The 15,973-nt window shown below is 43.4% G+C and overlaps 1 long non-coding RNA gene across 2 annotated transcripts in view; it reads right to left on the minus strand.

Annotated features, from left to right (window-relative positions):
- LOC124999741 overlaps window positions 1-15,973 on the minus strand; it is a 101,442-nt gene that overhangs the window by 46,966 nt on the left and 38,503 nt on the right. The window contains exon 3 of one of the 2 annotated variants that reach the window (XR_007111220.1): window positions 9,304-9,362. The exons of the other annotated variant lie outside the window; for it this stretch is intronic. This is a non-coding gene — a long non-coding RNA (uncharacterized LOC124999741). Of the gene's footprint in view, window positions 1-9,303; window positions 9,363-15,973 lie in introns of those variants that run through there. 2 annotated transcript variants of the gene reach the window in all.

Genomic DNA, 15,973 nt, shown 5'->3' on the forward strand with positions numbered 1-15,973 from the left:
AGAGAAGCTTTGACATAACAGGAAGAAATCAGTTCCTTTTAATCTTCTGCTCCCATAATTTTCTCCGTCTTTATTCACTGGGGAAACGGTGGAGTTTCCTCCACGTTTTCCTGATCCTGTGCTGGAGCCGTAGGCTGAGCACTGTGTCATATATTAACTTTCAATCAAACTTTATTCTCTGTTAATGCCACTTCTCTATGGGTGAATATTGGTTAGATGTATCTAACATGGCGTCCATGAAACATGTGACCAGCTCAGAATCAATCAGCATAGAGAGATAGCTCAGACGGTTCGTTCCCTAGCTGGCCAGACTCTCTCTACCATACAGCTCTGCTTATGCAATGACGGGCAGGAGAGCAACAGCTTTTGATTTGAATTTGTTTACATGACAATTGAAATCTTCCGCAGGTTGGTCGTTTTTAAACGCCCCCCGCAATGAAATCCAAATTACATGTTAACTGACTCATATTCTGGCTCCCGTCACTTAAAGGTGCCCTGTGGAGTTTTTAACCACCAATACATTTGCTTTTATCCAGCACATCAACACATTAACGTGGAGAAAACACTTCCACGTCGCGAATATGGATGTAAACCGTAAATTAAAACAAGATTTCAAATATATGTCGGCTTTGCGATCAAAACAAAAATCAATGGGACACGTTTGACAGCCTGCCTTGCTGAAATCGGGTGGGTGTTTCCACGCCAGATCGGTTTTCCTAAACTGGAAGCGAATCCCCACAGTGTGGTCTGTTTGTGCATGTATGAACACAGCAATAGTTATCCCTAATGGAACAAATCAACCGACTGGCAAGAGAGGTCGGCCTCCGCCCACTGGCAATTGTGTGAGCGAATGTTCAGACTCCGATTACTCTTGTAATGATATAACCAGGCGCTTCACCTGATGCATATTTCCAAAGAGAAACGTCCAGGCGAATAGGTCGTTACACGCCTCCGGAGCTCGTCCTCTACTGCGGAGGAGTCTGGAAGCAGCAGCGTGCCTTCTCATGCTCGATCAAAGTGAACATGTCGTCTATTTACAGAACACCGGCATATGAACCAAAGATCTGCAATGAAAGCCAGTGCCCACACTTGCTGCTGATGCTCAGTTTTTGGTCAGATTATTTCCCGACTGCCTTAAATCCGAACATCCCGCACGACAAAACTACGTGGAAACGCTCAGCGGTGAGGACGTGTCAGAAGTTTCTCCCGAATTCCATTCGAGAAGCAAAGTGTAAATGTGCCTTTGTTGTATTAATTGTTCCCTGAATTGGAACAATTCCCAGAAAAATGATTTCGATTTGAACATAAACACCTGTTTGCGACATTCAAATCCAACATTTTAATTGGCTTTTGTTTCATTTTTAATACTTTAACACTATATTATCCACTAAATCATACAGGACAATATTTAAGAAGGATATTAACAAAGTATCTTGTGGAAATTGCTGGCTTATTTTATTATATAAAAGAGAAACGTACTTTTTTTGAAAAAAAAAAACTTTAATTCCAGTTCCTCTGTTACGTTACCAGTTGGAAGCGCCTTGGAAAATCTGTTATCAATCCCTTATCCCTACTCTTCCTCTTGTTTTCCCCTAAAACAACTTAACACGGCATCGACGCCAGGGAGAGGAAGGCCAACGACTTTATGGGAAATGTGGTTTTAATTTTGAGAAAGCCAAAAGGCTACTCAAACCCTCTTAAAAAGCAGACCAGAGGCTAGAAAACCCCTTACAAAACACATTACATCCTCCCACCCATGAGATCACGCATTCTCATTCACTATCTCTGAGGCCGGCCCTCTTAGTATAACTCACCACTATATTTACAGTGAAACCCGGGGATAAACTCACCCTTTGTTACCAAGCACTTAAGATCTGACGCGTGATGTATACACACGGCGGAGTGAGGACGGCGTGTGTTTTAAAGCGCGCGCCCACGGTTGTGTGCGTGTTTCGGACAACCGTTTGTCTCTTCAACTCAAACAAAAGCGCATACATCCTCCATCACGGCTTTATCTGTTTATGCCATCAGGTCTTCAGCACCCACATGGCTGTAAACACACCAACCCACCCACTATGTGTCACACACACACACACACGCACGCACGTTTAAGAAAAAGATGCCCCACGTCTTTGAAACTAATGAGTCCTGTTAAAAGTTTGTGTCCAAAGTACATTCTTGTCAAGATCGCAAGATTTGTGGGCTATAGATGATGAACACATGCAGTACATATGATTTACATCTGATATCGTTAACTGTTTCGCATTTTTAGAGGATTTCTCAAATCTCAGTTGTACACATGTGGACTTAATTATCTTAGGGTCTACTTACACTACGCAGGCTAACTAAGCATGGGGCTTAATAAATTGAAAATCAATAAAAATAAAAGACCCTGATTATGACAATCCCACCTACTAAGAACAACTGATACAGTATATTAAAATTCTGCACGCAGAATAAGATCATGAGTTTTTTATCAGCCCTTTATTACTGTAATAAATCAGATGTTAGATTTAGCGACAAATAGTAGCAGCCTGTGTAGCTCATGTACATGAATACTAAACATTAGCTGTTGAAATGTGGTTCTCTATGGACAAATGTACACAGCAAAATCCTAAAACAACATCAGAGTTAATCTCAATGCTTCTAAAGTGTGTATATGGGTAAATCTGACTCTTTTTCAATGTATGTTAACACTAGTAACAGTGTTATTATTGACTCTTCTTATAGTTAAAATTTAGCACTTCTCAACACTAACCACTGTTAGTTTCTCTCAACACTAGTGTAGCGTGTTAGATATCAACTCACTCATAGTGTCAACTGCTACAGGTTACTCCATATTTACACTGTATGGTGTGAATATTATTTTCTGTTACATATTTCATATAAAATAAATGATGATAAAATAAAAAGGCCATGTTAAGGTTAAACATGTATTTTAAAATGCACCACAGTAACATGCAAGGCATTATACCCAAAGACTGGCCACAGGTTAATAGCACAGTTTCTGCATAAAGAAACACAAACAAACAGAAACAAACACACAAAAAGAGGTTTTAAAAATTTGCCAGAGGTACCAGGACACAGCAGCCTGCAGCGGGGCAGTAAAGTTGTACCCAGCAGACTTTACCACCACCGGTGTCTGGTTAGTCTTTATCAACTTTACCAATATTTTAATGTGGAAGACAGAAAGTTCCCAAATAATATATCTAAATGTCCCTGTAGGATTTCTGAAACTCTTTCTTCTTGTTATATAACTGCACCGATTGTGCTAACCTAGCACGGTTTAGTTGGGGGTCAAACTTGTTAACACAACTGCAGTTTGTGCTTCACAACCACAGTCTTTGTTTACTCGGTCGCTGTTTCTAGCTGTCAGATTAACTACTGTTTCTACCATCAGCTTCAACAACTCTAATAACCTACTTATGTTAACAGTGGAATTGTCTGTGAATAAGCATTTACTGACTTTAGCATGACTCAAATGTTAGCGTTAGCTTGGTGTTCTGACACAGCGCTGTACAGGACATGTGAGAACAGTCAACATCTTAGGAACACTGGTTTCACTTCACTTATATCTTGTACATATTGTTATATATTTCCTAGATTTTTTACATTTGCTTACTTATCCTTATTGCCTCCTACTTATTCTGATTGCTCTTTGTAATACGGTCACACTTTGGGTTGGAGCTGCTGTAACGGAAAGTAATTTCCCCCTGGGATCAATAAAGTAATTCTGATTCTGATAAACGTCAAACATAACATTATATGCAAGATGAATCACTTTAACTCACCAGACTAAGCTTTCTCATCAGTAAAAGTCAGTCAGTAGTTCTCAGGATGACTGTCCAGGTGCGGGTATAAGAAATGGGCGGGGCTAATAAATTAACACCTGAGGTGTCATATCCATGTTCAGAGCTCGTCGTACAAATGAAGAGAGTTAAATGTGTTGCACTGACACTTATAAAGTTAATTCATTAACAGTCCATTTTGACACTCCATTTTATTTTCCTCAGAGTTATATATAACACATTTAACTCTACAGAGTATAATTAACTGTACTCTTGCTAAAAATTTAGCCAACACCAGAATTTTAACTGTATATCATTTGCTGTGCATGTAACGCTAAATGAAGTTTCACCAAATGAAACAAATATATATAATAAACAGCTGACTTTCAATCCAACTGTGCTAGCTAAAGTTTAGCTAGTTTCCGTTACGTCTAAAGTTGTTTCCTCCGGGTTTTGACCAAGTCTATTAATTGTAAATCTCCATAATCCAAAAAAAAAATAAAAAATTAAATTATCTTTTTGGTTTTAAACAATACAAATAGCTTCATGCTGAGCTGACTGTGCTGTTTTTTCCAGCAGGTTAAATTCAGCACAGAGCAGGTCAGTGACCGGAGCATGTGGTGGGGGTTTGGGGGGAAGTGGCTTTAGGAGGCGAGATGCTTTTGGAGGGAATAGGAAAAACAAAACGCAAGCACGCAAAATATTTCCGAATGGTTGTGAGACCATGGCCGAGTATATTACATAGTAACCCATCCTCAGGCACAGTTCATCTTACTGGCCCCAGGATCGCTAAATGAGATGGAACCAGGTGTGGTTCAGTTGGACTAAAACTTGGTTTATGCCCCAGCAAAGCCTACGCCGTAGGGGGCTACGCCAAAGTCACCACGCACACCTGTGCACTTGTTCGCCGGCATCGCTCTGTAATAGCACGATTAAAACGCTAGCAGGCGACTGGTGAGCCGTGTTGAGTTTCCCTGTGTACTGTGTACTGGAACCGAGCGGCTCATGTTGGAGTTACTTTTACTGAAATCACTGCAACACAGAAAACAGAGAAGATGTCTGAGCAGATGGTTTGTAGGAGGCAGAAGGAGGGAGAATTTTCTGTGCTTGTTTGGCCGCTGAGAGACGTGAACAAGGAAATGCATTTTGGACCAATCACAGCTGCTGCGGTCCGCGACGCCGTGCCACTTAGTTACATTTCTGGGGAAGCGCACGGCGGGCTGTGGCGTAGAACTGAAGCTGACCGTAAATCTGGCCTCAGGCATCTGGTGTGACCACTAAACATGCAAGCACAGAAGCCGAACACTAATTAGTCAGTAGGTAAAGGGAATCAGGAACTCGACTGTGCTACACTCAAAGCAAAGATGTCTAGTGTAAGTACAGCCTTACAGTTTTTGTTGTTGGGGCAGCATGTGGACATAAATCCTGTGTTATTGTGTACTGACACTCAGCAAGTGTTTTTTGGCTTCAGTTTGATTCTTTAAAGTTTTTTTTTTGTTACTTAATACTATCATATTTTGTGTTTTTACAATAATTTAGGCATGTTAATTACATGTTTGTATGCAACCTCATTACCTCATTTACCTCAATTTATTTAGTTTATTTTATCACAAGATTTTTTTGATTTTTTTTTTATTGAGATTACAATAATTTTAGATTTTTTTGTTTGTTTCCTCAAAGAAACGTCAGTCAACACCATGCTTCATCCAAGAGGAATGATGAGGATTGACCAAAAATAAATAAAAAAAAAGGTAAAATGAATTGCATTATTATGGAGTATCTGTCTCTAGAAACTTTCGGGTTTTCTTTCATTCGTGAGCGGAAACTAAGGAAACTAAACGGCAGCAACAGCATGTAGGTGATCTATTCGCAGAAAGTGTGTCTGCCACATTGACTCATGGCGACAACCTGCTCTCCCAACCTCCGCCGCTGACCCAGAAGTTGCGCGGGAGACCGACACACACAACGGAGTGACCGAGCGCTGGGGCCGGTGACCCCGTTAGCGGAGCCTCGCGAGTACCCCAATTTTCGCTCGGCTAACATTAAAGACAAGTGGACTTGATGGAAACTGGATCAAACCCAAGGACTCCATTCTGAGGCTGCCCGCTTGGCCTTGTTTCCTGGACGGAGCAGAGGAGCAAAACCCATATGTCAGACAATATAATGCCCTGTGAAGCATGCCACTCCAGTGGTATCTGACAGGGAAGAGGAAAGGAGCGCGCGCGCACACACGCACACGCACACGCACGCACACGCACACGCACACGCGCACACGCACACGCACACACACACACACACACACACACACACACAGTCTGATTTGAGGACAGGGCTTTCTGGATGGCCGCTCTGGCAGATGAAGAGAAAGCAATGACATAGAGTCTGTTTCGGTCAAAAGTGGCCGTGTGTGTGTGTGTGTGTGTGTGTGTGTCCTGTAAGAACTGTGAGGTGCATTTAATGCTTTGGCCGTATGTCTGCATCACTCCTTTTATGTGTGTGGCGTAGATCCGTCTCAGCAGGGAGTGAGGTCAGTGCTCTCGACTGGCCTGGCATTGTTACTGGGATATGCTCGCCCTCACTCTCTCTCCGTCTCACACACACACACACTACTCAAAGTACTTCCTGCTCTCTGTCCCTTGTCCAGATGGCATGTTGGTTTTTCCTCTTCTATTCTGTCCTCATGGTCCCTCAATACCGAGTCTCTGGGCTAGCATGTGCCATATGCCCCAACTAAACTGACCCAACTCATACCTCGCCGTCTATCTGTCCAGCAGTCTGTCAGGATACCTGCCCGTCCGCCACACTGCTCCCTGCAATATCATCAGCGCGGTGCAACTCAAACACACACGTGCAACGTTTCCTCGCTTGGTGGTCTTGTTTTTGCGACACGGCACGTAGGAATGGACTTTAACCGCCGGATCGTTGTCAGCGGACCCTCACGAAATAGGGTTGGTGTTACGCGAGTTAAAGCTCCATATGTCTCTTTTGTCTCAGCTGTCCTTTTCCCTTCCGCCCTCTCCCTCGGCTTTCATTTCCCAAACAAACAATCCCTCTCTCCCTACGCTCCATGTGCCGTTTCTCCCTCCGTCCGTTTACCTTTCGGGCCCTCTCACCCCTCCAGATCCCGGAGTCCCAGTTTAGCTCGAAACACAGAACTCTGCTGCGAGGCCACTCTGCTCGATTGATATTCATCTTCAGACCTATTATATGAGTTCTATATAAAACTCGGTCTAGTGTAATTTATAAATATACATTATTATCATTTTGCATCCAATATGAAGCTAACCCTCATCCCTTTACTAAAATATGTTGGATTCATGTTAATGTGTAATTAAAGAAATTTAAATTTCTGGAGAGAAATTAAAAAATATATATAGTATATATAAAAAATGTCCAATCAACCAAAGATTTTGCGACCCCCCCCCCCTGCAGCTCTAAACTGTACACTGCATGTATCTGAAAAACAAGTGAATAAACCTTGTTTTTTGCCTTCCGTCTCATCTCCCTCGGGCCTGAAGCCGATACCGGTTTGTCCGACATATATCCAGCCTGCATGACAGTTTATGGCAACAGATGGTGAGGCCTACACAGAAGCACAACCAGCGAAATAATCAAATTAATAGAATCGAGATATGTGTCTCTTTTTCGTCAGCCACTACTGGTGAGTAATAGTTCTCTGAAAGTCATCACAGCAAAGAGCCGTCGCCGTTTGCTCAGAGGCGCTTGCGTGTCTAAGGTTTACTAATAGAATACTCTTGAATAAAGGAGACGGCAGCTGATGACGATGAAAAAGCAGATAAGGCTGATAAGGACAAAAGAGAAAAGTCTATATTGGGATGAGTATGGGCTGAAAAAAAGGAGTGAGGATGATATATGTATATTCTTGCACTTATCCTGTGGAAGTTTCTCTGCGATTCATCAGAGGAAGAGAGAATCCTTATGAATATTTCTCTAAGTAGCAGTGAAACATGTGACGTGTGGCCCTAACTTTTTATAAAATTTACACCCCCGCCTGGATAAATTTAGCTCGCCAAGACAAAGTATCCTGATACAGAAACTGCCCAAGGAGAGCCTTCACTCCTGCCTTTTTATATATATATATATATATATATGTGTGTGTACTTTCATACACATACTCTACTGGTAAAAAGTTTTAGAACAGCACGCAGTATCCTCTGGTAGAGTTGGTCAGAGCTTCATCCTACAGGGAGATAATGCCCCAAAAGTTTAGCCTGAGCTCTACCAGATCAACCTCAGGATAAAAACAAGATGCAGAGTTTGAAAACGTGGAGTGGACGACCCAGTCTCTAGACTTTAACCCAGAAATCTTCAACGTTTTTCAGGTCAAGGACCCCCAAACTGATGGAGAGATTAAGTAGGGACCCCCCTACATATTATTATCATTTTGCATTCAATGTTAAGCTGTCCCTTATCCCTTTACTGAATATGTTGGCTTCATGTTAATGTGTATTTAAAGAAATTAAAATTTCTGGAGAGAAATGAAAAAAAAATATGTATAGTATATATAAAAAATGTCCAATCAACCAAAGATTTTGCGACCCCCCCTGCAGCACTATGCTTTAACCCCATCGAGCTGGTTTGTGATGAAATGGACAGAAAAGTGAAACCATAGCAATCTAAAGTGCCAAACTTTTCAGGGAACTTCTGCAACAAAACCGGGGAGAGTTCTCGGAAAAGTATTTGATTTACAATTTTAGAAAGAAAGAACCCGGCAAGTGTGTTCACAAGTGAAATCGGCCAAAGATGGTTCCTTTGATGAGTCAAAAGTTTAGAATACTGTATATCTTGGGTCATATATTTATAAACTATACTTGTTTATTTGCTCTATGCGATGCGTTCTAAAGCATTCGACTGTCCGTGCACATATTTAGGGGGTTGGTCGCAGTTCCTGGAATTTCTAACAATGTTTTTGTGACTCCTATTTCACAAGAAACTGAGTTTCCTGGCATTGTTTGCATAATGTGTGCTTGCAGTTCGAATTTATGGAGAGGTGACTATGAGTGTGGAACTTCTTCTTCCTCATATGCCTCGCTCATAGACTAAACCTTACCTCAAAGCGGTCGTGCCGGCCTCCTCATCCATGCTCACGATAAATATATGATATGGAAAAACATTCCACATCATAACTTTCACTACGTTTAAGAAGAAAAACTTATGAATATGCCAAATGAGACACAGACCCCTTCTATACCCTCCGTGTGGAGATGCGATGCATACTGGTTGACCACTGGTAGCCCACAGGGGCCAGCTGAAAATGCCGATTGGCTGGATGCTAACTGTGTAGTCATGGAAACTGACTTGAGCCCTGTGTGTGACCTCGCGAAGGCCGCATGAAAGCTGGGTTACAGAGAGAGAGGGGGAGAGAGAGAGAGTGTGTGTGTGTGTGGTTGTTCGCCTCACTCTGAAAGCAGCATCTTGTTCACTAGCGCACTCGAAAAACAGTGAGTCTGTGTGTGTCGGTGCGCGGGGCATGAAAATAGAAGCTGACCTACAAGCGTCCCCAGAGAGGTGGCTCTGCTGCAGAGGGAATACCCATCAGAGAGACGGCCAGACCTGGTAAAGAGAAATGGGGGGGGGGAGGTTTAGCTGCATTTCACAGTCAGAGGAAGGATGACAGTAACGCACAAACACAGATAAAACGCAGCTAAAGACACGCTGAGGGGAAAAAGAGGACCACGAGAGAAGACGCCAGAGACTGAAGTGAAGCGCTAAGAGAGCTGTAAAACGAGACAAATAGAAAAAAGAGGTGGCGAGGAGAAGAAATGAAAAGAAAAGGAAGTGTAAGTAAAGAAGAAGAACTACACGTATAAAGAGGAAGATCTAGATATAAAATTAAAGTGTAGAAGTGCGGGTCAGGAACTTAGCGCAGTGAATGAGTGAAAAGACTGTTAAAGAAAGATTCTGCCTCGCGTAAAATCTATTCTGTCGAAGCGAGCGGAACAAAAGAAATCTCCTCCCTCCGGCGGACGCGTTCAGCACCAGAACTCTTTCAAGGAGGCTGTTTAAAGCACTTGACCTCCGAATTTTGGAAATAAAGCCGCTCCGCGTTGCCGTTTGTTCCCTCCTTGCTCCTCATTGTTTAGGTAATTGAGGCCCGAGAACAAAAGCCGGCGCTGCGTTTGTTCTGCAGAACACGAAGCGGCGCTTCTTAATAAAATATGACACCGCAGAGAAGCGCTACACCTTCGTCTTCTCCTTTTGCACCTCGTCTCAAGTGTCTCTTTGTCTTTTTTTTTTTTTTTTTCACTCGGCTAAAGGGACACTTTCATCGATTCTCTCGCCGACAATCGGAAGAGAAGAGTTGAACCGGTCTCAGTTCTGTACGGATACGTCGAGAGGCCTCAATGTGTCAGACGGAATCACTTTGTCTCGGAAATTTAGGGGATTTTGTTTCCCTAACACAGAGAACACAGGCTTGCTTCTTCTGGTCCCTGAGCTAGGTTAACTGACCAGATGCTGAATGCGTGTCTGTATTTACAGACATGAAAGCAGCATTGATTTCCAACTATGTTCACTGCAGTCAATTTAATATGGAGTCTTTTATTAATCTAGAGTAGTCCAGTGTGTCTAGTTCCATCCTGATTAAAAAAAAAAGAAAAAAAAGACAAAGGTTCAAATGAATTTTATTTTGAAATATCTGATATTAATTCATTAAGTCCTTGGAACAACTCAAAATATATTCCATCCCCCTCATCTTCTAGTTACAGATCTTGCATGAGCAGCCACACAATAAGATTAGTCTTCATGTGACGGAGTTTCAAAAGCGGACGCGTAATATTCACCTGAAGAGGCTGCAAATATCTCGCAACTACACGCATTTGTAGTACACGGAGAACACGAGCTCTCCGACGCCCCAGTGCGCACGAATTCATCACCGCGCGCGCCCTCCGAGGCGCGCGCTCGGCGCGGCCGCCGAGAACGGGGACACGGCTAATGAAGCCGAGGACAAAGACAGCTCGTCGCCTGTGTGGAAAAACAAACTGTGGGTAAACATCCAGATCAGTGGATCTCCTCTTGGCAGGCCTCAGCTGCCTTTCTGCCACGTCCAGTCTCAAAAGCCGCCGCCGCCGACACCACCCTCCTCCCCTTGTTCCAACCCAACACCTCCCTCTCAAAACATCAGCCATTAGATAAACACACGAGCGCGTGCGTGCGTGCGTGCGCGCGCGGGCGGCCGGTACACACGCGCACGTACAATTCCATTTATTACTCTTTAAAAAGGTCACCGTTTTCTCTGGCTAAGCGCCCCGCGCTATTGATAATTTTATGCATAAACAAATGGCAAATTTGTGCCACATAAATATGTATTAGCAATTAATAATGGTGGCGCGTGTGAGGGGACGCCAGGTGCATGCCGAGTGGGACTGGCTGGCTGCTGGTGGAGCCGCTGAGCTGGACTGGTGGCTTTATGCTGCGAGCTGGTCTCCCTCTCCTTCAGTGCGCCTGCACAATGGCCACTTAGGCACACACCAGCGGAAAACGCACAACAAAAAAACAGAGACAAGCACGCACGCAAACGCACCCAAATATGGAAGACACACACAGGTATGCATTTACGAAACGCGTCTACACAATAAACATTACAGCTGGCTACGGTTTAAATATTACTTCAGCACATTTGCATGTGAGCACATAGGGGTAGGCATACGCTCGGAAGGCAGCGTTTGTGAGCAGAGCCAGGCCTCAGAGAGCGACGGCCTTAACGTCTACCCTCCTTCCTCCCACCTGGAAACGACGCACCCGTCACTGTGCACACCAGGGAGCGCGAAGGAGGACCGAGATCAGACCTCTGCTGCCTCACACAGCTGCACGACACAGTGGAAAACAAGATTAGATGTATTAAATTTGAAAGGACCTGCTTGTTTAAGTTACATCAAGCCATATTTTGAGAGTTGTTGACATGGTTGTTTTCTTCTAAAGTGTAACTGAGATGTGATAATGTTGATAATGGAGGTTTGAACGTTTAGCTTTTACAAGGTTAACCACTGATTTCAATCAGGCGGCAACCTCCTGGTCTGATGAACTGCAGTTCATCGAGTGGCCACTGGAGGCCGGCTCCAAAAGGGAGCAAATCCCCACTGACTCCCATGTTAAAAAGCCCAACTTTACAGCATCATTAAACATGTTTCCAGCCTGGTACAGATTATTACAACTTAGGGTTGATAGTGAAAACATGTTTCACTATTTAGGACAGCTGTACAGGGGTGAATTTTTTTTCTAACTCATTCGTTTATCTTTTATTGATAAAAGTAATTAAGGGCGATCCCGCTTTGAGCGACAGGTGGTAGCGTGAGCTAACAGGTAGCGGAGCGTTGGGTGGGCGGGTCTCCGCCCCAACACGACCCCCATGCCCATATTTGGTTCAGAATCCAATGAGTGACGTCACCATGGGTTTTGTCCGTAGTCTACACAGTCAGTGGTTTAGATGAGCTGAGGATGGTTCAAATGGCTTTGGGAAAAATCCAAATATGGCTGATATGATAAAACACGAACGAATGAGTACTTTTTAAACTTGACATGGTCTGAATATGGACCGAAAGGTGGCCTTGAAGTCACAGCACCTGCGTGAAAGGAAATAACTCTTCATACCAGCAGGTGGCGGTAGTCTGTATTTGTCACTAAAAAGGAAAGAGCTAGCCGAGACTATAGGAAGCTAGGAAGAGCTACGTATCGTCATACAAAGCTATGCTCTCTTGAGTCGTGCTGACCAGCTGGTCCACAGTCCATTCACTTGAGATGGTCAAGTTGTTCCTGAGTATATTAGTGGATCCGAACATTCAGATAAGATGGAAAATGTGAAATCGGCGTTTAGGTGTGTTGTCGTTTTGTTTACTTTAGCCACTTTCATTTCAGCCATTAATCTGAACAGCCACTCGGAGTGATCTCCTACCAACACCTTCAACATGCTTCAACAAATTTCACAAAAGTCATAACTTACAAAATAAAAGTGCTAAAATAGAGAAGAAACAAAGGCAACTGGTCTTTTAGAGTTGACTTTGTTTCATATACTGTGAACTCGAAGGCTGCAACTTCCAATAGCGCCATCTACCAGGGGCTACAGCATCTACAGAACATATCGATCGGAATTGCACTTTCACGGCAGGTAGCGTGTAGCGGTTCGGTCGCCGTCACCGCGAGAACACGCAAAACAATCAAATGTGGTGTAAAAATGACTACATCTGACCTGAGCTGAGCTTCGAGGACAACAAAAACCAGCAAGGGACATCGGAGGAAAAAAAAAAAAAAAAAAAAATGCAGGAGTTGCAGTGGCTTTGTGTGTGTGTCTGTGTGTGTCCGTCTGCATATGTGTTGTGTGTTATGTTGCCCGTCTGGCGTGGTGAGAGCAGGCTGGCTCCCCCGTAGAGCACAATCACTCTGCTTGGCTAAACACAATCACACAACCTCAACCCTACTCACACGGCCCACTGAGGAAGAGCGAGAGAGAGAGGAAGCCTACATGAGTGTGTATGTGTGTACACATATATATATATATGTGTGTGTGTGTGTGTGTGTGTGTGTGTATATGTGTGTGTGTATATATATGTGTGTTTGTGTGTGCATGTGTGTGTCCTATGAGCACTCACAGGACAAAAGGCCGCCCCATCTGTTCCATTGTCACAGGGTCTTTAATACGGATCAGATAAACATGACATTTGGGATGAGCGGCCAGGCTCATGTTATAAACCCTGACATCAGAACCCTCTACTGTGTGTGTGTGTGTGTGTGTTTGTGTGTGCGTGTTTGTTCAATCCTCTTAATCAGGATGAGCAGCACACATTTACCTGTATATATACACCATGTATGGAATTTTAAAATTTTAAATCTTACCATTATTCCTGCCATGTCATGTGTTTGTCCCTACGTGTGTGTGTGTGTGTGTGTGTGTGTGTGTGTGTGTGTGTGTGTGTGTGTGTGAGTTGTGTAACCCGCTCCCATTCTCGAAGGTGCGGGGCAGAGCCGACACGCTGGATCTGCAGCGGCTGTGGGGGGATTAGCGGCCCATTGGCCTAATCAGAGCAGGTAATCAGACTACGCTCTATCATGACAACAATCAGTCAAGAGAGACACACATCTGCCTATTGAGCTCAGCTCTAATGCCATAATAGTGATGAAACATCTGGTCATTTGGGCCTCGGCGCAATCAAGAAGAGGGATTGGGACAGTTGCAGATGGCGAACCTGTGGTCATTATCTGTTTGACGGAGGGATGTGCACAACACACAGGTTCACATGCCACACCGCGGCGGCGACTGTGAGCTCACACTGTGGGAACTGGGAGGATTCGGCTGAGTTTAATCACTAAAAGCGCTTTGCTAAGACGTAAATGGATGAAAACAGACTGGAATTTTTTGTTTTCTTCGTAATTTGTCTTTAAACAGTACGCACCTCTTTTTAGTAGAGTGGTCAAAGCGCAGAACAATTTACTGGTTTCTTAAACTCACAGGTCGGACTGAGCAAAAAGTTTAAGTAGTTGTGTCCTAGAACTGAAAGAGAAATCTTAATCGAGCACAGGATTATACTCCCATACAGATCCACACACGGACAGTTGTGGATCACAATCCACAAAACATCTCTCTTCTGTTACTGGCAGCAGGCCTGCCATTGCACATAATATGCTGTTTTTTTGCTTTTTTGTTTTTTCTTGTTTTTTTGCCCACTTTTGCAATTTTTATTCTTTTGTTATCTTATCCTCTTGCTCTTATTTTATGTACCGCTCTTCGCCCTCCTAATTGCCCTTCGGGAATAAACAAAGTTTTTTCTGATTCTGATTCTGAAACCACAGACCTATTAGAAGCAATAAACGTAAATTTTAAGAGATCCCACAGGTCCAGTTGTCCTCGTCTCTGCTTGTTTTTTAGATGAATCATGACCTGAATGACTGAGAACCTCTACAGACAAACATACCTCCGATACCAGATTGTTATGCCCCACAATCGATTCTCAAATTAAAATATTGATAATTTTAATAATTCAATTATTTGAGGTAATAGGAACACACTGGAAACTAAACTATTGAGTTACTGCAACACAACAAACCTTGTGAAAGACTTCAGGTATTTATGATGAGTTTTCATTTTTCTAGTAGTTCTTGATTAAATAATCATTTATTTTAATGGTCTTATTATTTTCATTTTTTTAGCGTTTGAATCAACCATTTCCACATATTTTGTATGACTGCGTCCTCTGTTTGGTTTTTCTGTTGTTGTATTAGCTAGTAAATGAGGCCGCTACCTCGACATACTTCACAGTTACGGTTGATGTTACTATTATTATGCCAATCACTTTTTGTACACAACCTCCCTCGTTGTAACCAACTCGCGGCTCCATCTGAAGGCAGCATTTGTTAGTCCGATCCCTAAGTATAACAATAGCCCAAGCAGCACACCTGCTGTCCAAGAATGACTTATTATTTTTTTCCCCCTCTAGGTGATATTTTTGTTTGTGCGCACAAAGGAAACAAACGCCAACATCACTGTCTTTACAAGTGGATTTTAGATCCACAGGCACAAATAGCATCGTGCCTTTGGCCGGAGATAGTGTTGTTCTTCCCTGACAACTGTTATATATACTTTTCTATTTTCTTATTTGCAATAAGAAATTAAGCCAAAAAGCGTTATCCTTAAAATATTAGAATTACTCTTAACTCCTCCAAATCTGATGATGGTTTGCTGCTCGACGGTTCCACGGTCGCTTCTAATTCTGCATCTTGAAAGCTGCGGACCAGATAAGGATTCTGGGGAGTTGGGAGGGACTGGGCCATGACAGAGGTTTCCCCAGGTTTCGTTTCCTTCGCCCTGCCCCCGTGCAGCCAGAAGTGTAACCGACCACCGCCACCACATTCCACGCCGTCTGAAGCGGTGTGCCAAATTACCTGACTAACTACACACACACACACACACACACACACACACACACACGTGTCTTGTATAAGTGAAAACTGACCCCCGTTGGATACCCCCAAGGATTTCGCGGATGAATGCGTGCGTGTTTGTGTGAAGCCTCCTGTGTGTGTGTGTGTGTGTGTGTGTGTGTGTGTGTGTGTGTGTGTGTGTGTGTGTGTGTGTGTGTGTGTGTGTGTGTGTTTCCTCTCTGGCTGTGTGCGCGCGGCCGCTGAGACACAGGGTCCAGTCAAACGTTCTGGGCGGAATAAAAGGAGCATTGTTC

The sequence above is a fragment of the Mugil cephalus genome, chromosome 22 (genome assembly GCF_022458985.1).
Source record: "Mugil cephalus isolate CIBA_MC_2020 chromosome 22, CIBA_Mcephalus_1.1, whole genome shotgun sequence".
Classification (NCBI taxonomy): domain Eukaryota; kingdom Metazoa; phylum Chordata; class Actinopteri; order Mugiliformes; family Mugilidae; genus Mugil; species Mugil cephalus.